General features: G+C 62.4%; 1 long non-coding RNA gene across 1 annotated transcript; it reads right to left on the reverse strand.

Annotated features, from left to right (window-relative positions):
- Positions 1-8,960: 8,960 nt before the first annotated feature.
- LOC310883943 lies at positions 8,961-17,611 on the reverse strand. Its single transcript, XR_014573954.1, has 2 exons — positions 9,169-17,611; positions 8,961-9,041 (listed from the first exon to the last, which is right to left on the reverse strand). It is a non-coding gene; the product is annotated as an uncharacterized lncRNA (long non-coding RNA).
- Positions 17,612-22,681: the final 5,070 nt, after the last annotated feature.

The following is a 22,681-nucleotide window of genomic DNA, read 5'->3' on the forward strand; positions in this document are numbered from 1 at the left end:
GCAATTCAGCTGAGCAAAGGGGGGTTTGCAGCACGCACTGGACTCCCACTGAATCCATTTGCACCTCCCTAGCAAGGCTGCCCCGGCCCCGCCAGCCCAGGCGAGGTGCGAATGAATCCCTCACGCTCCCCGCGCGGTCCCAATGCTGATGGCGCTGTCCCTGCGCTGCCCCTGCTCTGCCCACTTTTGCCTGGCCACCAGCTTCCCCCAGGTCCCCACCCTGGGGTGCTCCCGTCCCCTGCGGTCCCCGATGCGGTCCCCAGTGTCCCATGGGGCGCCTCGGGACATGCCGTGCCTCCCGCCGCTGGCACTCGGGAATGCGCTTGGCACAGCTCTCCGGTGCACACCAGTAACAAGCTTCTGTTAAATAATTGAATTCCTCAAATCGTTCCCTTTTCCCTTCGGTTTCGGTGCACATTTGTCATCATTCCATTAGGCAGACGCTTTGCTCTCACTTCATTTATTCATAAGCATCGCCGTGGCTCAGGCAGCGGTGCTGACAGCGGCGCTGAGCCGGTCGCTGGCACGGGACGCGCTGTGCCCAGCGCTCCCTGCCCGCACGGCGGCACCGGGACGGTGGGTGCACCTGGGGGCCACCGCCTGTCACCCCAACTCCTTGCTCGCTCCCTGTGCTGGGGGACAGCCGGGGACACGCGTGCTCTGCGCCCGCTGCACCCCCAGCAGCAGATCTGGTTCTTGCCTGCATGCAGAGGGGGGGGCCCCCATTCAGCAGCCGCACACCGCCCACGGCCGTGTCACCGTAAGCGATTCCTGTATCAACAACGCAGCTACAAAGGAAAGCAAATAAGCCAATTACGGGAAAATATCCTGTCACCCGTCCGGCTCCCCGCGAGCGCAGCGGCGCACCGGGGCGGGAGGGATGCGTGCCGCCGCACCGGTGCAGCGCAGCCCAATTACGCACCCGTTGTGACAGCGCGCGGCAGCAGATGAAAGGACCCCACGGCTCCGCAGCATCCCCCCGCAACACCCCACTGGTGGCGCAGACTGGAGCCTCTCAGGAGTGCGGGGTCCCGTGTGCCAGCCCAGCCTGCAGGGCCGCATCCTGCCTCCACACACCCAGGGTCCCCTTCCCGTTGCTTTGAGAGGAACCCCAAGGCACGCGGTGCGGGAACCCGTCACTCTGTCCCTGGGCTGGGAGCGCTGAAGGGCACGGGAGAGGAGCTGCTTCTCCCCTTGGGCTGCAGCCATCCGCGGTTCTCTTCTTTCATGCCACGTACGGGAGGAGACCCAGGGGAGAAATTAAAGATAAAAAATTGGACACTAGTGGGAGGGCGCGGGGCTTCCCCCGTGCATGCAGAGCAGATCCATTACCATAATAGCCAGGCACTTAATAGCCGCTCCCCCGCTTGCGCTAATTGAAACGGATAGCCCTCAGATAGCCCTGCTCCCGGCCGGCACCGGGCTGCGGCCGCTGGCACATCCCTGGCCCCGCTCACGGAGCTGCCAGGGGTGCCAGGAGCCACAGCGTACGAGCAAAGGCATGAAAGGTCAGTGGAGAACGGCAGCCCCTTCGTGAATGTCACCAGTGCCACCGCAGAGCCCGGGGAGCAGAGCCGCGCAGCGCTGCGGGCACGTGCCCGGCCGGCGGTGACCTGCAGGGAGGCGTGTGCTGGCCGAGGCAGCTACAAGGGGCCAGAAAACTCACACGCCCGGCCCTGCGCTCTTCTCGGGGTCCCCATGGGGGGTGAGCGCCCTTCAGGGTGCTGAGCTCGGCCCTCGCGTCCATCCAGGCTGTGCCTGGCAGGGCTGCAAGGGGCTGGAGGAGACGTGGCTCCGGGCACGGGTCTGGCGCGCACTCACAGGAGCGCTGCTCACCTAATTGCACTCATTAGCCCATAATTGTGCAATTATTTGAGGACGTGATGCCATGTGTTCCTGCAGGGGAAGAGGACAAGGGGAGAGGTGGATACAGCCAGCACGTCCCGGGGGGAGCACAGGTGAATGACGGAGGGGCTGCGGGCTTTGCCCCCCCATGCATCCAAGGGGATGCTCCCCAGCAGCTGTGTTCAGGGCGAGGAGACCCCCAAGTCCCCTCCCGCCGTGCTATTGCGGGGCAGAAATCCTGCTCTGGCATGGACGGCGTGGGTCTGATCACATCCTGCTGGGTGACACTGAGGCCCCCGGTGACACCCCGTGCCAGGCAGGGGACAGGGCTGGCACTGAGTCCTGCGGGTGTGGGTGCGCAGCACCCCCAAGCACCCCCCCTCTGCTGGGGGAGGCAGCACTGAGAAGAGGAGCTGGAAACTGGGGAAAAGAAGAGGCAGTCAGGTCTGCCCGGCTGAGCCGTACGAGGAGGATTCGTTTCGCTCCACCCATTTTTCCGCGAAATGGCAGCAAACCTCCGCACGAAGCTCCACTTCCGAGCGGCAGCGGGGGTGGCTGAGCTGGCAGACGCCCGGCGCCGTGCTCGGGCCGTGCCGGCCCCTGCTCGCTCCTCCTCTGGCAGTGCTGCCTGCGCTCTGCCGTGCCCCCAGCCCCTCTGGGTGCATCGCCACCTTCCCTGGCACCAGCGGGTTGTGCACGAGGACGAGGTCCGGCAGTAACAGCGACCTGCAGCAATGAGAAGCCACTGGGGCGGGAGGGATGCGGTGCCCGGTGGTCCCCTTCGTGCTGGAGCCCCGCGCGCGCAGCAGGGCCGGGCTGCGCCTGCTGCGGGAGCTTTGCCACCAGCAGAGGCACCTCGGGACGCCCGCACCCCCGCGGCCCCCAGCCCAGGGGAGAGGCTGCTTCCTGGCCCTGGGAGCCGCCGGTGCTGGCTGGCGGCCCGGAGCTGGCGGGAAGGCAGCGGCAGGGATGGAGACAAGCCCTGAGAGGCCGCGCTGGCGGCTCGCGGCGCGGAGACGTCGCTCCGGAGGCATGTGCTTGTGCTGGAGCGAGCCGAGGGGCCGCAGCCAGCTGGCTGCCTCCGAGCCCGGGCTGTGCCTGTGCCTGCGCAGCGGGGGCCAAGTGAACCCCGGGCTAAGAGCAGCCGGGGCTGTGGGACCGTGCTGGGCTGCAAAGCCATCGGATTCCCCGACCAAACCCTGCAGCACCCAGGGTACCCCCACCCCGTAGAGCTCCGTGGGGCCCCAGGACCCCCCTCCAGCGCTCCCTGACCCCACGGAGGAGCCGTCAGCCTGGATTTCCAACATTTCCCCGCATCCACAGCGCCCACGCTGCCGGGAGAAGGAGCAGGGCTGGTCCCGCCGCGGGCAGCATCGGCCGCGCGCGTCCGCACGAGGGGCCGGCACCGTCTGGCAGCGCCGAGGCTGCGTCAGTGCGGGCAGCAAAAGCCCCGGCGCGGCGCAGGGCTGACAAGTGTACGGTGGGCTCCAGTGGGAAGGAGCGGGCGGGAGGGAAATAAAAGCAAATGACATCACTTGCTGGCACGGGAGAGCTCGCCGAGAGCTATTTCTGGCAGGACCTGGCCCGGGCTGCCTGGGTAAACGCTTGCAGATGTTGCTGCGTGCGCCTGGCGCGGGGCTCCCCGCTCCTCCCCGCGGGCACCCGGCCCGGGGCAGGGCCCTGCGGCTGCTGCCCGACGCCAGGATCCGGCCGGGGGTGCTGGGGGTCCCGGCACGGCCCCTCGGGTGCCGCATCCCCGCACGCCGGGGCAGCTGCGTGGGGGTGCCCGGCTGGTGGCCGGGACCCGGTGGCACCTCAAGGTGAGTGGCAAGGGCAAGGAGAGAGAAACCTGGCAGTTGCCATGGTTACCAGCAGAGCATCCACCGGCGCTGGCTCGGAGCACATGTGAAGGCGGCCTTTGCTGCCGGGGTGGTTTGTAGGGGGAAAGAAGGGCCGGGGGGCTCTGGGCAGCCCCGGACACCGTGGCCGATGGTGCGGGGGAAACTGAGGCACGGCCCTGCCTTGCTGTCCCCACCATCATTGCCAGCAGGAGCCTGGATGCCCTTTGCTGCACGAGCGGGCTCTAATCCAGCCCTCATCCCTTTGAGGGAAGGTACGACACCCCGGATTTGCAGGGTGAGCTCATTCTGGTGTTTATTTTCACAGGGCACAATTTGGGGGGGGAAGGCACCAGCCTGGCCAGGCTGCCGGGTGCCGTGGGTACCCGTCACCCCCCAAAACCTGTGGCTGCTCAGCCTCCTCAGACAGGTCTGAGCCCTTTGGCAGGGACCTGGGCTCGGCTCCGGCTGTCGAGCGCTGGAGCCCAGCTCAGCGCCGCCCGGTCTGATCCCAGCTCCCCGCCGGCCGCAGCGCGAAACCAACAGCAAAAAGCAGCTCAGGGTGGAACGAAGTCAAACTAGAGACGTGGCAGCTGCTCCTCCTCTCTCCCTCTCCCGGTTTGCTCCACGGGGTGCGGTGCCGGGGGGTTCCCGTCCCCACTGCCACCCGTGTCCCCGTGTGGCACGGGGTGACGGGCACGGCGCTGGCAGGTGGCACTTACCAGCTGCCCCCGGCCGCGGCAGGGAAATCGGCACCGCCGCGGCAGGCAGGGAGCTGTTCCCCCTCGCTCGCTGCAGCCAGATGTTCCTCTGCAGAATTATTTGATGGAAAAACAGGGAAGGGAGCACGAGATCCGCCAGCAACATCTTGCTTTAATAATAAAATTAAAAAAAAAAAAACAACACAGGAAATATTGCTGGAGGAAGGAGATGCGCCCAAGTTTATCCCCCTCCTGTGCAGCAATGTGCTCCGTTCGAGGAGGATCTGCAATAGCCACAGCGATGCTGGGCTGATTTTTTTTCCACAAAATGGTTAGTTACATGAAACCCTGTTTCCAATGTTCCTTTCCTCGCTGGCACCAGAGCACCCAGGGGATGTCTGTCCCCACGGGGACACGGACCCCTCTGCGCCCTGCCAGCCCCCAAACACCCGGGGCAGCTTGGGGAAGGCAGAAAGCCCTAAAATCAGGACAGGGCGAGGATGGGGGCTTCGCCCACGGGTCTTGGCGCTCGCAGCCGCCTCCCTGCCTCCGCTCAGCCGGCTGCCAGCAGGCTGCGGGGGACGGATGGGGAGAGGAGCTATTAATAATGCAGGCAGCTGGCTCCATCCCCAGGGCTGTGGGAGGGCTCCCTGTCCCATCCCGTCCTGTCTGGTCCTGTCCCATCCCGTCCGTCCCATCCCATCCCATCCCCATCCCGTCCATCCCATCCCATCCCATCCCATCCCCATCCCATCCCATCCCATCCCATCCCCATCCCCATCCCATCCCTGTCCCCATCCCCACCAGCTCCACCAGGGTCCAGGCTGTGCCCACGTCGCTCCCACCAGCGCACGGCCACAAACAGGGACCAGGGAGCGGAGGCAGAACACCAGCACCAAGAGGCGTCACGGCCCACAGGGAGAAAATAAAAAAAAAACCCCAGGAGGAGGGGGGGACGGAGAAGAAAAGTGAACTAGCAGGGAAAAAGAAGTTCAATCAGATTTGTAAAGGGCACAATTTACAAAATCCATCACATATTTTACTAGGCTGGGATTTACGGATTAGCCCGTAATACTTAGGTGGCTTTTTGTAATAAAACCCTGAGCTGCAGCAGATTTCGGAAAGCGAGAAGGTGGAAGAAGTCTCCTTTACATCCCACTCTCATTTTCCCAGCATTTCCTCCTTCTTTTTCTTTTTTTCCTTTTTTTTTTTTTTTTCTTGATCTAGGCAGCCCTGTTAATCTGGGCTTTATCTGCCTATGGAGAAGGACTGAGCTCTTTATTGGATTTTTGTCGAGAATAAATGATTTAGTTTGGGATCTGGTGGAAACGGTTTCCGTGGCATTACACCATCTAATAAATGAAACAGCAGGGATCAATTCCCTCCTCGCAATGTGCTCAACAGGCTGCGGGAAACTCAACGCCGCGATTATTTGCTGCTGCTGCTGCAGCTCTGGCAGCTCCACGTTGCTCGCCCGATGCCGACGTCCCCGTGCCGGCTGCGCACCGCCTGGCACTGCCACCGGGCTGTCCCAACCCGGCTCAGTTTGGCCCCAAAAATCCCGCCTGGAGGAGGATGCAGGGAGGCTCGCGGCACACAGTGACCCCTGCACCTCCCGAAACCGCCAGCGCTGGGCTCCGTGTGCAGCACCGGGTTTGGGGAAAGCCGACGAAGGAGCAAAACCCACCTGGAGGTGCTGGGGAGGACGTGGGCACGGGGTCACCACGCAGGAAGGTCCCCGCAGGGGACAGGGCAGAGGACATGGGGATGGAAACCGGAGGCTCGTTTCTCTTTCAGGCAGGATTATAAAATCCATCATTAAAGTTCTTCTTAATCATCTTAGCGCAGACCTAATTATGGGGGAGAGAACTTCAGGGGCCAGAGATGTGCCCTGAGCTCCCTTTGTCTCGCTCAGCACCACGGCGGGGACGGGACCCCCACCCCGGGCTGGGGACAGGGTCTGTGCCCGGCCCCCCGTGGTGCCCCCACGCTGCTCCATCCATCCACCCCCGGAGCCCCAGCAGGGTGGGTGGGCAGAGCCTTTGAAGAGCTGGAGATAAGCGCATGTGCGTGCGATGCTGATTTATGAAGGCTCCTAATTAAGAAAATCCTTTGGGGAACAAAAATCCCTCGGCTGTCAGGTTTGCGTGGGAATGCGAGCAGGCAGAGCCAAGGACCTCGGGGACAGGGGGCTCGCAGCCAGCACGGGCAGCCCCTGCAATGCTGCCACTGTCCCCAAACCCGTCCCCAGCCCCGTCCCCATCCCCACCGCCACCCCACCAGAGCCGCAGCCCCTGCAGGCGGGGGACAGGGTGCTCATCGGCATCGCTCCAGAGAGCCAGCAACACTGCCGGATGGGGACCTGGGGCAGGGGAACCCCTGCATGGGGATGAGGAGGGGTCGGGGGCCCTCCCCGGGACCCTCACCCCACCCCAGAGCAGGGTACACCCCGTGAGCAGGGAAGGGCCGGACCCAGGGACACGGCACAGCTGGAAGCGGAGCCCCGCCGCCCGCCCCGGCGAGCGCGATGAGTTATTACTGCAGGAAATGAAACTGCTAATAAATCCCCAGGCAGGAGCCGGGAAGGTTAAAACTCCATCTTTAAAGGGAGGCGATGATTTATAAAGTGGCATCCAACTCCTCTTCCCTGCCGCGCGGCTCTGGGCTGCCTCCTGCCAGCGCTGGGGCCGCTCGCACCGAGCTGACCCCGCGCACGACGATGCCCCGAGCCTGGCGTGGAGGCTGGGGCGGGGGAAGGACCCAGCTTGGGGTCGAGGCTCCGGCCTCCAGCCCCCAGCCCCTCAGCCCGGGCAGCACTGCCCATCTCGGCCCCCAGGCACAAGCGGAGCTGCCCCCCGCCAAGCGGCACGCCGCGGGGAGCCCCCATCCCTGCCCTCCCGCTGGGGACTCTCCCACCTGCGGAAGATGCTTTTTTTTTAATAGGCAGGGCTGGGTTTTTTTGTCCTCTCACCTCCGTGCTGCGCCGTTTTAAATCACAGCCCTGCTCTGCTGCGTGGCCGCCGGGGCTGGGCACAGCGAGCGATGGTGGGGAGACGCAGGGCAGGGGAAAACCAGACCCCAGAGGACCCCCAGGGCTGGGGGACACGCGGCTTCCCCCTGCTCCCAGGGGAGGGGACGGCTGGGGCCAGCTGGATGCAGCTGCCTGCTCCGGGACGCGCCGTGCGGCCGCGGTCATTGCTCTCGTCCTGCTCCCAAAGCGGGCAAGTAAGCATGAGGAGCCCTGGATGGGAGCTTGGGCAGCTGGGGACAGGCAGGGGGGCACCGTGCAGGGCAGCAGGAGCAAATCCTGCCCCCACCGAGCTGCACCAAGGTGCCCGGGCAGGATGGTGCTGTGCACAGGCAGCGTGGCCACCTGAACGTATCCCCAGGCAGCCACGCATGGCACGGGGCGAGCAGCGACACAGTGCCACTCGCAGGGACAGAACCAAGGGAAAGGGAGAGCTCCGCAGCGAGCGGAGCAGGAGAGCCTGCAAGTTAGCACTGCCTCAAGACATTCATAAATAATGTATGGGGCATGGGGCTGGGGAGCTTTTTACCCAGTTAATTAATACGTACGGTAATGTGCACGCACACGGCACAACGGCAGGGCTCCCCCTTCGCTCCCGGTAAAAATACTTCTTGGAGGACTGACACATTTATTATCTCTGCCATAATTACCTTATCGTGAGCATTTGTTATCAGGCGCCCTGGGAACCTCAGCCCCGTGCAGGGCTCCCAGGTGGGGGCTGGCTTTGAAGCTCTGGTGGGGAGCTGTTTGCTCGGGAAAGTGGGTCAGGATGGGACCCCAGGCCTCCGCGGTGGGTGCACAGCCCAGCACCGGCTCTGCTCGGGACATCGCATCGTCCCTGGGCAGAGCAGCGTGGGATGGGGATGGGATGGGGATGGGATGAAATCGGACGGGATGGGATGGGAAGGGAGGCATGTGCCATACCGGAGCCTCGCCAGGCTGCGCAGAGCAGGACGGGGCTGAGCGGCTGCGGCATGAGCCGTGACAGTGGATATTAAAGCCTTTATTACAGGGTGACACTCACTAATTGCAGAGCTCCTTTCAGGCAGCCGGCAGCGGATGAGCCCGGGCGACAGCACCCAATTATTGCAGCTCAGCGGGGGGAAGAGGAAAAGAAAGGAAGAAAAGAAAGCGCAATTATCGGGGCCTCGTCTGCGGCGCGGCGCAGGGCTGCAATTTCAGGCCGGGCTCGTTGTGCCCAGCCCCGCTCTCACTCCCGGCACCACGCACGTGACAGCTTAAATTTATTTTTAAATTTAACTTATTTCTAAACGGGCTCTCGCCCGCCTCTGCCCCGTCCTCCAGCCCTGCTATGCCAGGCTCCCTGCCTCCCCCAGCACCACAGCCAGCACCCTGCAGACCCCCTTTCCTGCAGGAAATTCAGGGATTTCCAAGCGCCAGCAAGGGCTGGAGGTGTTGGCTCCCCACTGTCCCCCACAGGAGCCCAGATCGCATCTGAGCATCCCCGGCTCAGCCCAGCCCTGGCTTGCCAAACCCCGGTGCCGCGGGGAGGCTGCGCGGCTCCTTCCCCCCCCTCCCCGCTTCGCCCTCTCCCACCTCTTCCTCCCAGAGTCGCTCCCGGCTCCGACGTGGCAGCCTGGTATATTAAAAAAGGTCACATTTCAGCTCCTGTGAAGTAGCAGAAACCAGGGCAGCGTGAACCGCAGCCGCCTGGCGCTGCCCCGCGGGACCGCGAGCCGGGGCCGGGTGTGGGGGTCCCGGTGCTGAACCCCCTGCCCCCCCCAGACCTACTCACCCCTGCCACGGTTCCTGCTATTCCCCACGGCCCGGCTGCTCTGCCAAGGGGTCTGGCAGCACCCGGAGGCAGAAATGTCACCAAAATCATTTGGGGTCCGTGCCGGGGGCTGCGGGGTGCCTCCAGGAAGCTGAAGATTGCCTGGCATGGCTTGATTATCCATTTCAACAGGGAAAAAGAAAATGGGGGTATGAAGGCACCCTGCTGGGTGCAGTCGCTTCCATCTCTGCTTTTTTTGTTGTTGTTGTGGTATTTTTTTTTAATTTTCTTTGAAACAATATCGCAGAGATCCCCCATTATTTTGCTGCCTGATTTATGAATCCTTCAGACGCAATCACTGGAGGCTCTCCAGGCTTCTGCTGCAATTAGGGGGGGGTTTCGGGAGGGAGGAAGGCAGGTGTGCAGAGCCAGAAGGCGACTGGGGGTCTCTGGCGACCCCAGGGCCTGGCAGTGGGGCTACTGGGGAGCTTGGCTCCCCAGGTGGCTCCCTGCGCCTGGGCCTGCCCTTTCTCTGGTTAAAGCTAATCACCTGCAATTAACCTAATTAGTATCTGATGCTTGTGCTACCATCCCGTGCATGGGGACGGGACGCTGCCTGGTGCCACCGGTGCTCATGGGCACCCACAGCAACTTAAAGGGTGCGAGAGCCAAACCCGCACCCACCCCCGGTGCAGGATCTGTCCCCAGGGTCCCCAGGTGCCACCACGGTGACAATGCGAGAGGTGACCTCGGCAGCCAGATCCTCCTGCCGGAGGAAAGCTGTGGTCCTCCCGGTGGGTGCCACGGTGCTCGGGGTGGCACCGCGGGCTGGGACGCTGGTCCTGCGCCCAGGGACGTGGGGACAGGCCCGTGGGTGGGCACGGAGCTGGTGGGACATGGGGACAGGGCCGCCCCCACGGCTGGACACACCGCACCATCGTGGATGAAAAATTAGGCCAAAGCAGGGCCCGGCGCTCTCTCTCCCTCCGAGTGATCATCGGCCTCATTAAAAAACAACTAATTATTATTCTAGCTCATTAGCAATTATAAATCTCCAGCTCCGGTACTTCATTAAAAAAAATGACAAGTTAGCACTTAATTACGTTCCCCAGCAGCCCGACGGGTGGAAGCGTTAACCCCCTGCACCCCGCCACCCACCGGCACCGGCACCGTGCCACAGCGCCCTGCTCCCCCTGGGGACAAGGACCCAGGGGACCAGCCCGTGCACCCCACATCCATGGGGAATTTACAGGAAGAAGGAAAAATTCCCCTGCCCCAGGGGCAGAGCCACCCCGGGGAGGTGTCCCCAAGGGCCACCAGCTCCCACGGTGGCCGGCGCGGCCGCAGCCCCGGGGGCAGAGCTCTGCGCGCCGCAGCGAATGGAGGGGGAAAAATTACAGCTGCGGAACCAGCTCTCCCAAATTATATCACCTTCCCTGACAGGATAATTGCTCCTTTTCCCCGAGATTTAGTACGGATCTCACATCCTTAAACAGTTGTGTGTTATTTTAAGGGCTCCCGGCTTTGCTCCCTCCCGCAGGTAGCGCAGGAGCAGGCAGCGGCGGTGTCAGACCCCCCCCCCCCCGAAAAGTGGGGGCTCACAGACGGTGCCGTACAGCAGGGTCCACGTGGCACGGCCCCTGTTTTGGGGTGGAAGATGGGGACATCAGCACCTTGCTCCGGTCCCGGGGGGTGATGCGGGGAAGCAAGCACACGCCTGCAGCATCCAGAGGAGCGGGGAGGGGGGGGGGACAATCGTGGTCCAGGTGTCAGAGACATCAGCTGCGCACGAGCAGGGCCCTGCGCTGCAGCACCCTGCAGCACGCCTCCTTCTCTGCGCACACTAATGGCTGTATCAATATTATCTCGCCTGCAACTTGCCCTGTGACAGATATATTAATGACACGGCGCAGCGCCGGGAAGGGCAGGCAGGGCTTGCAGGAGCAGAGCCGGCGCTGGCGGTGCGATGGCGCTCAGCACCTCGCTCGGCATGGGCAGGACGTGGCGTAGCCAGCCCCGGGGGTACCAGGGGGATATTTGTGGGGTCAAAGCACGTGTCCAGGCCCTGAGAATTCCAGTTATTTTCAGCTCTGGTTCTCCCAGGAGCCAGGAAGCCCTCTGTGAGAGGGACCCCAGTAGCTCAGGGTGCCCAGTGCGGAGTGCATGCGGTGCCCCAGGTCTGCGCTGGACGCCCAAATGCTCGCCCAGGAAAAATCTCCCCGTGGTTTCCATTCAGACTTGGATCCTACAGACCCACCCCAGCGAGCAATAAATCAGCCTGCGAATGCCGGAGCCCAGCACAGCTGCTCACCCGCGCTGCCACCCACCGATCCCATCCATCACCACCCCACAGTCCCTGGAGAGCCCCACTGCCACCAGCGTGCCCTGCTCCCTGCCCCACAGCCCAGACCCCGCACCAGCACCGAGCCCCACGGCACAGCCCTGCAGAGCCCGTCTCTTTGCCTGGGAACGTTCATTAGGTTTTCCGTGCACGGAGAGCCCTGCGAGCCGCGGCAGCTCCCGCTCCCCTCCCGCGTCCTAGAGGAGCGCGGTGCCGGAGGCGACAGCCGCAGCACGGCCCCGCTCCTCCCCGGAGATCGATGGCGATCGCCCAGCGTGGCTGAGCACCATCAATTTGGAGGCAGCTGGCGGACGGCAGGAGCAGATTGGGAGCGCAGGGGGCGAGATGGGGAGCGGGTCCAGGCCATCGCCGCCCCCCACACCACCCCCAGACCCCCCCCCCCAGCCAGGAGACCCCGAGGGACCCCGCTCGCTCCGCCTGCGCGGAGCTCGTGCCAGCCATCCAGGGCGAGGGAAAGCAGGCGTCGCTATTATGTGTTGCTTTTGAAAATAAACCGGCATTAAAACATTTTAGGATTACAGTCAAGCGCGATCAAGTTGTTTAGGAGGCAGGGAGCATGAAAAGACGGCTCAGCAAGAGGCTTTCTGTCGGCGAGCCCTGTGCGGGAGCAGCAATTTGCGGTGTTTGGGAGCACAGCATGCCGCGCGTGGTGCTGCTGCCCAGCACAGTCCTCGTGCCATTCACCAGCGCGCCTGGCACTGGGGACACCGCGGGGTGTTGGGTCCTGAGCAAGGGCTGGCTTTGGAAACGTCCCCGAGGTGCAGCAGCAGGGGACCTGCCAGCCCCAGCCTCGGGGCCAGCAGAGCCGGGACCGTGCATCTGTAAATACATGATTGATTATTTCTATTATTTCCATTGTTCCTTATTTAATTCACCGCTCTTCTGTTCTTACCTCTCCCAAGTGCTTCGGTGGTGCTCTGGCATAAAAGGTGCACCAGATTTCGCCTTGATCCTGTGGTCCTTGTGCTGTGACTGGTGTGGGGGTGGGACCGATGGCCCCAGACAGGGCACGGCCTGATCTGAGCGGGGTGCATGGGGTCAGGATCCGTCCCACTGAGCCCCGGGGGGGTTAAACCTGGGCAGTGCCACATGTTGGGAGCATCGCCCTGGCCCCAGGCTGGGCTCGGGCAGCACCAGCGGGGCCACCACCACCTGCACGGCCACGCCAAGGGGTGCTGGCAGCAAAAGGGAGGAGCAGGAACGACCCCAGGGAGATGTGACAGCACAGGAGGGCACCTCGGAGCACCCCAAGGAGAAGGCAGGCATAGGGGCGAGGGCTGAGCATTTTCTGGGTGGTGACACCGTTTGATTAAGCTAAGTACCCACCTGTGGTGCCCGGGCCTTATTTATTTTGCATTATTGTTCTTTTTCAAGGAGCTGTTTTGGCGGGCAGAGCTTGGCTTTCCAAGTCTTTTAGCTAAATTAAAGCTCAGCTCTGCGTGTAACGTGGCTGCCTCCTGCACACCCGAGGTCTCGCACCCAGTGGCTTGGCTGCAGGGGCTCCTGCACAAGCCACCGACCTGTCCCCACGCGGCACCGGGGCCACCGGAGCTGGCTGTGAGCTGCCCCTGCGCTGCTCCCCGGGCTGCAAAACTCAGCCCCAGCCCTCCGGATGCGGCCTCTCACCTCCTCCTGACACAGCACCACGTGCCACCGGGTATCCGTCCCATCCTGCACATGGGGACACTTTTGGTGATGAAGTTTTGCTGCTCCAAGCCCCTGCCTGAGCCATGCCCCGAGCCTCCCCCTGCTCAGGAGCTTATCTGTAAGCGGAGGAAGGCGCGTCAGGATGTTCAGCAAATAGCTGTCATGTAATAGATGGGGCGCCCACGGAAACGAACACTTACAAATGGCTGTAGCATTTACCTAAATGCCACGCCGATTGCTCGCTGCTGCTCTGCCGAGGGGCGGCTTCGCGGCTGCCCCCGGCACCGCAGCGATTCGGGGCGCCGGGAGCTCAGCACACACCGAGCGCAGCCGCGGGAGACACACGGGGCTCGGAGAGGCAAACAGATCCAGGCAAAGTCTCCTCTTCCATCACGTTTATTCCTCTTTCACATTTCCCTGATGAGGATGAGGGGGTTGCCAAGCACCTGGCCTGGACATCGAGTCGTCATTTATTCAGATTTATGCAGATGTATTCCACTAACAAGTTAATTCGTTTAGCAGGTCCGGCGGTTCTTTACATTTTGCGCAGGTTTTATCCCCTCCCCTCCCTCCAAGCCTGTCAGGAACCTCCACCGCTTTTCTGCTGAGCTGGGCACGTTTCTGCTCGGGGGCCGTGACCCGCTCGATCCCAGCGACCTCCCCAGGACGGGGACATGGCACGGAGCAGGGGTGTGTGGGAGGAGGGACGCGCAGCCAGCGATGCCGAGCGCTTCTCCTGGCCATCTGCAGGGCCGCATCCTGCCCTGGTGCTGCCGCAGGGCTGAGCTCCCAGGGCAGGGGCTGGGGACCGTGTTGGCCACAGCATCCTGGCACGGGGCAGCGCAGAGCTGTGGGTGCTCAGGCTGGCACCCAGAGCACCGGGAGCGGCAGAGCGCTCCCCTGGCACGGCCGGTGCTCACCCGCGGAGCCACGCGGGCGCACGCTGCCCTCCTCCAGCACCCATGGGAAATCGGTGCAGGTAGAGGCAATCAAAGCCCCAGCACCCATCCCTGCCGACCAGCTTTAGACCTTCCCAAAGCTTCGGTGCCCGACACCGTGCGTATCGCACGCTCCTGACAGCCCGCCACCAATTAATGCTGGGGGCAGCCGCTGGCGCACAACTCCTGCGGCGGCCGCGGGGCCGTGTCCCCGCTGACAGCGGCACTAAATCAAATCTTCCCCTGCTGCAACTCGGCGCCGCTTTTACCTCGGGCGCAGAATACGGCCCTGCCAATGAACCTGGCCTCCCGCGGTGATTACGGGTGCGCTGAAGCAACAGGCAGGGTGCTGCTCTGTGCCCGGCTGCTGCGTTTTTTAGGGGACAGGCTTGGGGCGCAGGGGGGGCAGAGGGGTGCAGGGGGGGCAGAGGGGTGCAGGGGACGAGGGGAGCAGACATCGCCCCACAGCCATGGGGACGAGCGTGTCCCACACTGCCTGTGAGCCCTCGGCCCCTCTGCACCCCCCCCCCCCGCCTTCCCCACGAGTGAGCCTGCTGTAAATTGCTCGGTTAAATTATGCATTAGCTTTTTAAAGAGCCGTTTAAGCTCGAAGCAAGATGTGCCTTTTTTTTTTTTTATCAGTGCCTGATGTCCACCTCGGGCTGTTAAATTTCATCTCAGGCTGATCGGATGGGCAATAATTCCAGCGGTTATTGAGACGTGGGAAGCGGCTCCTGTCCCGGCTCCTGTCCTGGCATGGGGGCCGCAGCACGGTGCCATCGCCGGGGCTCCTGCGGCTCCGTCCCCCGCCTCGCCTTGCCCTGGCGTTAGCATTTCAGGGTGATTTTCAAAAAAAGGCAACCAAAAAGGTGAGGTATCGGTGCTGACGATGAGACACCCTGAGCCCCGCTGGCCCCTGCCCATAGGGGTGCATTTATCCGACGGCTGGGACGCTCGTTAATTTGCTGTGATCGCAGTGAGGAGCCTCCCCAGGGATGCACGGGGAAGGGCCTCGGCCCTGGGGGGCCAGGAGCTGGTGCAGACCCAGTGCCCCCAGGCCCAGCCCCTCGCTGCCACCCCCGGGATGCTCAGCACCACCAGGCAGGGGCTGCTGTCACCCCCCGGTGTCAGCCCCCACCTCGAACCTGTCCCCACGCCCTTCCCCGGCACCGGGGAGCTGGGATCTCAAGGAGACACTTTAATCTCAATCAATTAGAAATAAAGCAATTCTAATGGCAGGGCAATAAAAGAACACTTTAATTTTAGAGCTAATTAAATATCAACAGTTGGAACGCAGCAACAGACAGTTAACCTGGAGTAACCCATTATTTATACGGAATATAATGCACTGACTCGGGGTATGAAGTGAGTTGTAGTCATTTTAATATCGGCTGTCACAGTCTAACTGTTCTCCTTTGTCTCACTCCAGCACAATCATCTTGCCTGCTTCCTGCGGGACCATTACCACTCCTGCACTCGACAGAAGATTAATTAAGCCGGGGTCCCAGCAGAGGACAGCGCTCGTGCTCCCGGCCGGGCTGGGTGAGGGGGGTGACACCGGGGCGCAGCCCGGGCTGCGGGGCCGAGCACGGCGATGCCTCCAGCAGGAGGGTTCGCTTCTAATTGCAACCCTCTGGGTGTCTGACGGCTCATTAGAAGGTGGGGATTATTAATGGGGAGCACCGGTGGCTCCCCTGGGCACCCCAAAGCCTGTAGCAAACCCCTCTGCTCCCCGCGCTGCCGCAAGCCCCGGCCCCGTGCACCGGGGAGCAGAGGCACATGGAGCTGCGGGGATCCCCAACCTGGCAGCCCCAAAACAGCACCCAGGAGCTGCCCTGGGGGGTCTCAGGCACCAGCTGCAAGTCAGGAGCCAGGCTCAGGAGCTGCTTGGCCCCGAAGTGGCAGCTCCACGGGGTGCACATCTTCCCCACGGCTCCCAAAAGCCTCCTTCGGCGCAGCCCCAGCACATCCGTCACGGGGCTTCGGCGAGCTCCCAGCCTGCTGCAGGGAGGTTCATTTAATATGTGCAAAAGTACTATTTAATTTAACACATTTGTTAGATTTTTAATAGTCTTCGGCGGCAGGGATGAGCAGCAGGGACCGAGGAGCGAGCGGAATCGTCGCAGGCAGCGCCTGCTGGTCCCTGGGCTGCTCGGGTGCCCCCCAGCCCTACCAGAGGGGACACGGGGCTGGCGTGGCCCTGCAAACCCCACGTGGGTCCAGCCCTGGGGACCCTGTTCCAGCCAAACAATTTGTTGGGAGCGGGGGTTAAAGCACAGGACCGGACCTCAGAGCTTTGCCACTCTTAGACAGAAGAACAGCTCCCGGCTTCCCAAAGTTCGCAAAAATCCCCCCAAATTCATTCCAGCCTCGCTGAGTCGCAGGCTGCCTGCTTGTGCTCATCTCCCACGCCGTCCCCGTGCCACCCACCCTCCCGTCCCCATCGCAGCCCCCGGATCCAGGCAGCTCGGTCGCATTTACCCACGCCAGGGGCTGGGGGCTTGGTTCCAGGGCGCAGGGGCTGCTCCCCCCCTGCTCACCCGCGGAGATGCACAACCCCGGCCGCAGCGGGGCCGGCCCCGCCGCCAGCAGCAGCTGCTCCTGCATTTGATGAGGGCCGCTGACAGCTGGGCTCAGGCGAGCAGAATTGTTCCCGTGCTAGCGCAAGAGGTTGACTTCCCCTCGGTTATCTGCGCCGCCACGCTCGGCTCCACGTTGGCCTCACTGCGTCCCTGCCGCGGGCAATGTGGCTGCAAACGGGATCCGTCCAAATGGCACGGAGCCGTGGCCAGCAAGACCTGAGGACCACGAGCCACAAGGACCAGGAGCCACAAGGACCAGGAGCCACAAGGACCGGGAGCCACAGAGAGGGAAATTGGGGCGAGGCAGCAGCAGCAGCGTGGGGCAGGAGGGAGGCGCCTCTTGGAACGAGCCCAGAGCGCGTCGCTCAACGCAAGGAAAATGTTTTGACTTCCAGTTGCTGGGCTTTTGTTACGGTTCTGATATATTGGCTCCAAGAGAAAAATGCCATCGCGTGACAAAAAAAAGTCAGAGATTTCTCTTTGCGAAATGTCAAAACGAAACATTTCCAGAGTGAAATGTCTCCTCGGCGAGCGGCTGACGGCAAATCCCTGCCCCGAGGCTGCGCTCCCGGACCCAGCACCCGCGCCCCCCATTGACCCCCCACCAGCCCACGGGGAGGACCCCCGGCTGGTCCCCAAAATGTGCCACAGGCCCCACAGCCTGGCTGTGCCCCGGTGCCACCCATCGGTGGCATTGCACGCACCAGAGCCCCGTGCGTCACTACTGATGCTCAGCATTCCCATCACTGCCCAGCCCCGTGGCTTTTTCTGGGCCCATGGGGCTCACAGTGGGGGCTGGGGGAGCTGCCCCCACCCCATCCCATCCCAAATCCATCGGGGTGCTCAGACATCAGCAGCTTGGTGCCCTCTCCCCTTCACAAACAAGTCCCCACTGCCTGCTGTGGGAGCTCCCGTGCGCCAGGAAAACCACAGCCCATCCCACCTGCCCGAGCCGAAGGGCCTGCTCCGGGTGGGAAGTTCCGTGGGATTTCATTATTATTATTATTGTTATTATTTAATTCTCAAGGTCGTGGGATTTACGGCCCGAGCTTACTTATTATCAGACACAGCCAAATAAAAATGATAGATTTCTGTGCCAGCTTTGCAGCAGCTCTCGGTGGCTATTAAGGTTGCTAAAAACGTTTTCCATTCAAAAAAAAAAAAAAAAAAAAGAAAGAGAGCAAAGAACGAAGGGAAGAAAAAAGAGCAAAAGGAAAAATGCAATAGGATCCAGGCCAGTGATGGATTGCAGGAGATAATCCTTCCTGGCAGCCCAGGACTGCATAACCTTGATGTCACCAGCTATTTTTCTCTGCCTGAGCTCTCCAGCTCAGCACGGGTGCCCGTGGCAGAGGGGTGACCCCACTGCGCCTCCCGAAAAGTGCCGGAATTTGGGGTTCCCCCTCATTTCTGTGTCCCGGGAGGGAGGGGAGCTGGGTCCTGGTGTCAGAGCGTCCCAGGGGGCAGGCAGGGGGCACGGGGCAGCGGGTGCCCATTGCCCACCTGGTGGGTGGTGGGGCGGTGGGGGCAACATCCCCGGGCTCGACCCCACTCCTGCACGGCCCCCACTCCCCTCCCCGCCAGCGTCCCCCCTCCATCCCTTTTTGTCATCCGCCGGCCCCCCCCCGCCCCCCTCCCCGCTGGGCTCTCTTCTTCCCCGCGTTTCTGCCATTTTTATCTAACGCCGGCCGTGAAAATTGGTGTGAAATAAAAAAAGGCATCTCTGCCCACAGATGAAATCAATTGATTTGGCAGGTCGCCCGTGGACACCTCCGAGCAGCACTTCCAATTTGCAGGACGGACGCCGGCTCCGTGCAGCTTCTTCCCTTTCTTCTCCCGCCTCGCCCCCACCCCTTCTCCCCCGCCCCGATTTTTTCTCTTCTGTCTTTCCAATTCCGCTTTGATGTCCCTGTTATTTCTGCTTTCCTCCTAATGGAAATCACCCCCGTGTGTGTGCGCGCGGGGTTTTAGGGGCTCTGCACACACACGGGTGTGCCTCGTTTGATCGGAGGCTGCTCGGGTGCGGGGACGTGCTGGGTGCTTGGGGGCAGGGGGCAGGATGATTTTGGGGAGCCCCATGGGTCTGGGCGGGAGCTGTGGCACCCCAGGGCCCTGGGTCTCCATCCACGGCACCTCGGGGAAGCGGGGTGTACGGCAGGGCAGGGGGCACCCCGAGGGCTCAGCACCCCCTGCACCACGGGGCGTTGCAGCACAGGGCTGCCGGGTTTGGGGTGCAGGGAGCACCCCCACGGCCACAGGAACCTGGCAAAAAAAAATAATAATAAAATTGACAAGGGGATGGAGAGAGCTGGGAACAGCCCCTGCACCGCTTCTGGGTGCTGAGCACCTCGGGTGGAGCTGGATGGAGCCAGAGCAGAACCTCAGGGCTCGGACGGTGGGAGCCCAGGGCTGCTGCTGTCCGTCCGTCCGTCCGTCCGTCCGTCCGCCTGCCCTACATGAAGGGGAGAAAGTCATCCGTTTTAGCAAGGGGTTAATGAATTGCAGGCCCCAGCAGGGCCGTGCCGTGCGTGGCCCCTCGGCGCCCCATTGTTCCCCAGAAGCGGAGCGCTGCACGACGGCCCCGCGTCAGGGCTGCGGGGCAAACGGGGCGATCGTTGCGGAAACCTCGATGTTCCGCGGGAGACGTAAGCCCTGCAAGGGAAGGGGGGCGAAAATGCTTTCTTTCTAACGCTTTCATTTTACTTTGAGGTTAATAGAAGGCTAATTTGAAAGCACTCGGTTAATGAGAAAGCTAAAAATACTCCTCCCGCGCAGCCCCGTCCCCCGTAGCGCCTGGGCGGCAGCGCTGCAGCCGCCTCCTCCTGGGGCCAAACCGCCCGGCCCGGGGACGTGGTGTCCCCACCTGCCCCTTTGCTTGCTCTGGTCATGGGGATACAATATTTCGGTGGCCTCATCACCAGGGATGTGTGTCACCCGTGGCCGGGTCATGCCATGGTTCCTGGTCAGCCTTGGGCAGGAACTGGGGAGCAAGGGCAAGACCCTGGGGGGTGCACGGGGCTGTGGCTCTGAGCCCCCCGGCTTGGCCGCATGTGGGGCAGGGGATGGGGACGTGTGGCTGGGGACAGTGCGGCCCCCACTGGCTCGGAACAGGGTCCTGGCTCCATCCTATTTGGGAGCACCAGGGACAGAAGCCAGCATCCCCCCCACGAGGGGTCCCAAACGCTCTCGCACCCGGCCCCGCTGCCTGGCCTGACCTCGGTGCGCGGGGAGGCTGGTGGGACACAGACACAGCAGTTATTTATTGGTAAGCCAGAGCCTCCCCGGCGACTGCAACCAACTTCTACTTAAAAGTGCAATAAACAGAGCCGTAATTAGTCCATAAAATTTGGACTCGGAGGCTCGTTACTCCCCGGATGTTTAGCTCCTGCTCACTGTGTCAGCACGCAGGGCTGCTCGCTGCTCGCCTCGCCGCACCGGCACCAGCCCCAATTCGCCCTCAAAACGCACCAGGGAGCCCTGAGTTGGCACGGAGGGCTCTGAAGACCACAGCACCCCCTCCTCTGTGCCCCCCCATGTTCCCCTTCACCCCACACAGCCTGGCAAAGCCCCCTCGCTCCGCTCCCCCCGCCTGCAGCCCCTGCTTTGCTTCGCCCGCTCGGCGCAGCCGGTGAGGCACGAGCCTTCCGTGCCGCAGGGACAGGGGGATCAGCGCAGCCCCCCCATACATGACACAGGGTTAGCGGAGCTGATCAGCCTCCCACGGGGGTTGGCAGGGACTAAGCCGTGGCTGGGCGCATCCTGGTGTAATTTGCACACCGCTGCCTGCCCGGAAAGAGCAGCCCAGGGGGGGGAACACAGATCCTGCCCCGCACAGCTGGGGGATGCCACCAGCAGCAAGGGGCAAGCGGAGGCTCAGCCGCTCATCCCTGGCTCTGCTGGGCTGGGCTGGGGGCAGGAAAGGGAATTTTGCAGCTCCTGGAGGGCTCAGGGGTGGCTGTTTCCTCCTGCTGCTGCTCGCACGAGCTGGGGGAGGCGCAGGGAGGATTTCCCTCACGGAGCCTGGGACAGGTTCAGGATTTACAGGGGGGCTGCAAGGGGCTGGGGTCCAGGGGGAGCCGCCCGCGCGTGCTGCTCCATGCGAGCCCCCGCCAGTTTGCACCCCTGGGAGCCGGCGCCTTCGCCAGCGCTCCCAGCTCGCACGCGGCTGCTTCAGGAGCCGTTTAATTAGGAAATGATCTGCATGGAAAATTTTGCGTTCGACTGCCTGGAATCTTGCGCTGGTGGCTCGTCTCCAAGCCGGCGGGAAAGCATCCGAGCTGGAGGATGAATCCTGGGGGGTTTCCGGATCGGCTGGCCGGGACCAGCAGGCATCACCCTCGTGGTGCCGCACGCACGTGGCTGGGGTTGGCACCGACCCCTCTGAGAGCTGCTAATGGCAGGGGGGGCATCGGTGGTCCAAAAAGCAGCCACCTCCCTGCACCGTGCATTTAAACAGCCTCCAAAATGAGGAGCGGAGGCGCCTTGGGGCCATCCCATTGCTGGGCTGCAGGGAAGGCTCTCCCTGGCACCCCAGGGGATGCTGCAAGGTGCCAGGAGATGCTGGGAGATGCTGGGAAATGCCGGGAGATGATGTCTGGAGATGCCTGGAGATGTCTGGGGATGCCTGGAGAACCTGGGACGAGCAGAGATGTGCCAGGAGATGCCCCCAGCCCCTCGGCAGGAGCACCGGTCCCTGCCTCCATCTCCAGCTCTCCCCTCTCCAAAGGCGCCCCAGCGATGCGAACGCACCTACAGCAAAACGGGGTTCAGAGGGCAGAGCTAAATTGTCTCCCTGGAATAAACGAGGCATCTTTAATCCCCTTCACACAGAGCCACATTAAAGGGTTTCTTGTTCTCCTCGCTGAAGAAATGCGGTCCCTTTCCCCACTCTCTCTCCTGCGCTCTCGCCCTTCTCTCCGCGATATCGCTTTGAGGAGGTCTGGGAGCGTTTAACCTCCGTTTTCCTGGACAATTAACAAGGTTTATTTGGGGCACACAGCGAGAGGTGGCGGGCGGGCTCCGGGGCGGGCACAGCACCACGCAGCCGTCTGCCTGGCTGCCACGCTCGCTCCCCGCGTCTCCCTGGCTCCTATTGATGGTTTAATTTTCCTTGGGGTTGGGGGGAAGAAGAAAAGCACCAGATAATTGTAGCGGAATGGGATGATAAGTAATGTTTGGTATCCTTTTTACAACCGTTCCCCGGGGGCCCATTATGGTAATTTTTCTTCTATAACTGGCAAATTGTATAACAAGTCAGATGATAAACTAGCAAGCCAGGCAGAAATTTGCATTTTAATACAACTGTCTAAATCATTTCCCCACGCAGGGCCGGACAGGACACTTCAGCCATTTCTGCTGCGCGGGGTGGTGGCCGGGAGGGGCGAGGGGAGAGGGTTGGGGTCCCCCTGCTGCCCCCCAGGGTGCCCTGGCCACGGCCGCTGCTCGCCCCATGCCCAGGCTGAGCCGTTCCCTTCCCTCTCGTGCATTTCCCAGGTGTAAACCTCGGTGGGGAGGAAGAGCCAGGTCCCCGCTGCTCAGCTGCAACCCGCAGCCCTCCTGCCCCAAACCCGATACCGCTGGGGTGGGCTAGCAGTAACGGCTGGGTGTCAGCCCCATTGAGATCACGGGCAAACACGAGGGTCCCGCAGGTCCTGGGGGTCCCGCAGCCGCGGCCCCTCGTGTTCGTGGGGCTCAGGGGGGATTCAGCAGCCCCAGCTCCGCCGCCCGCTCCTTGCCTCCGTTGAAGAGCCGTTAGCAACCATTCAATAGCAACCTGATAGAGAAATGCCAGCCTCCCCTGACAGGTTTATAAATAGCTGCTTTGAGTCCAATTTGAAGTTTTGATTAAAAAGAACAGAGAAGAAAAAAAAAATAAGAAGGGGAAAATAAAAGCCAACGGGAAGCCGGCAGCCATCCTTCTGCAGCTGCTTCCCATCCCTCTCCCCCATCCCAATTCCCCATCCCTTTTCCCCACCTCTAACCTCATCCAGCCGCAGGGCACGGGC

This window comes from Anser anser, assembly GCF_964211835.1.
Source record: "Anser anser genome assembly, chromosome: 19".
NCBI lineage: Eukaryota > Metazoa > Chordata > Aves > Anseriformes > Anatidae > Anser > Anser anser.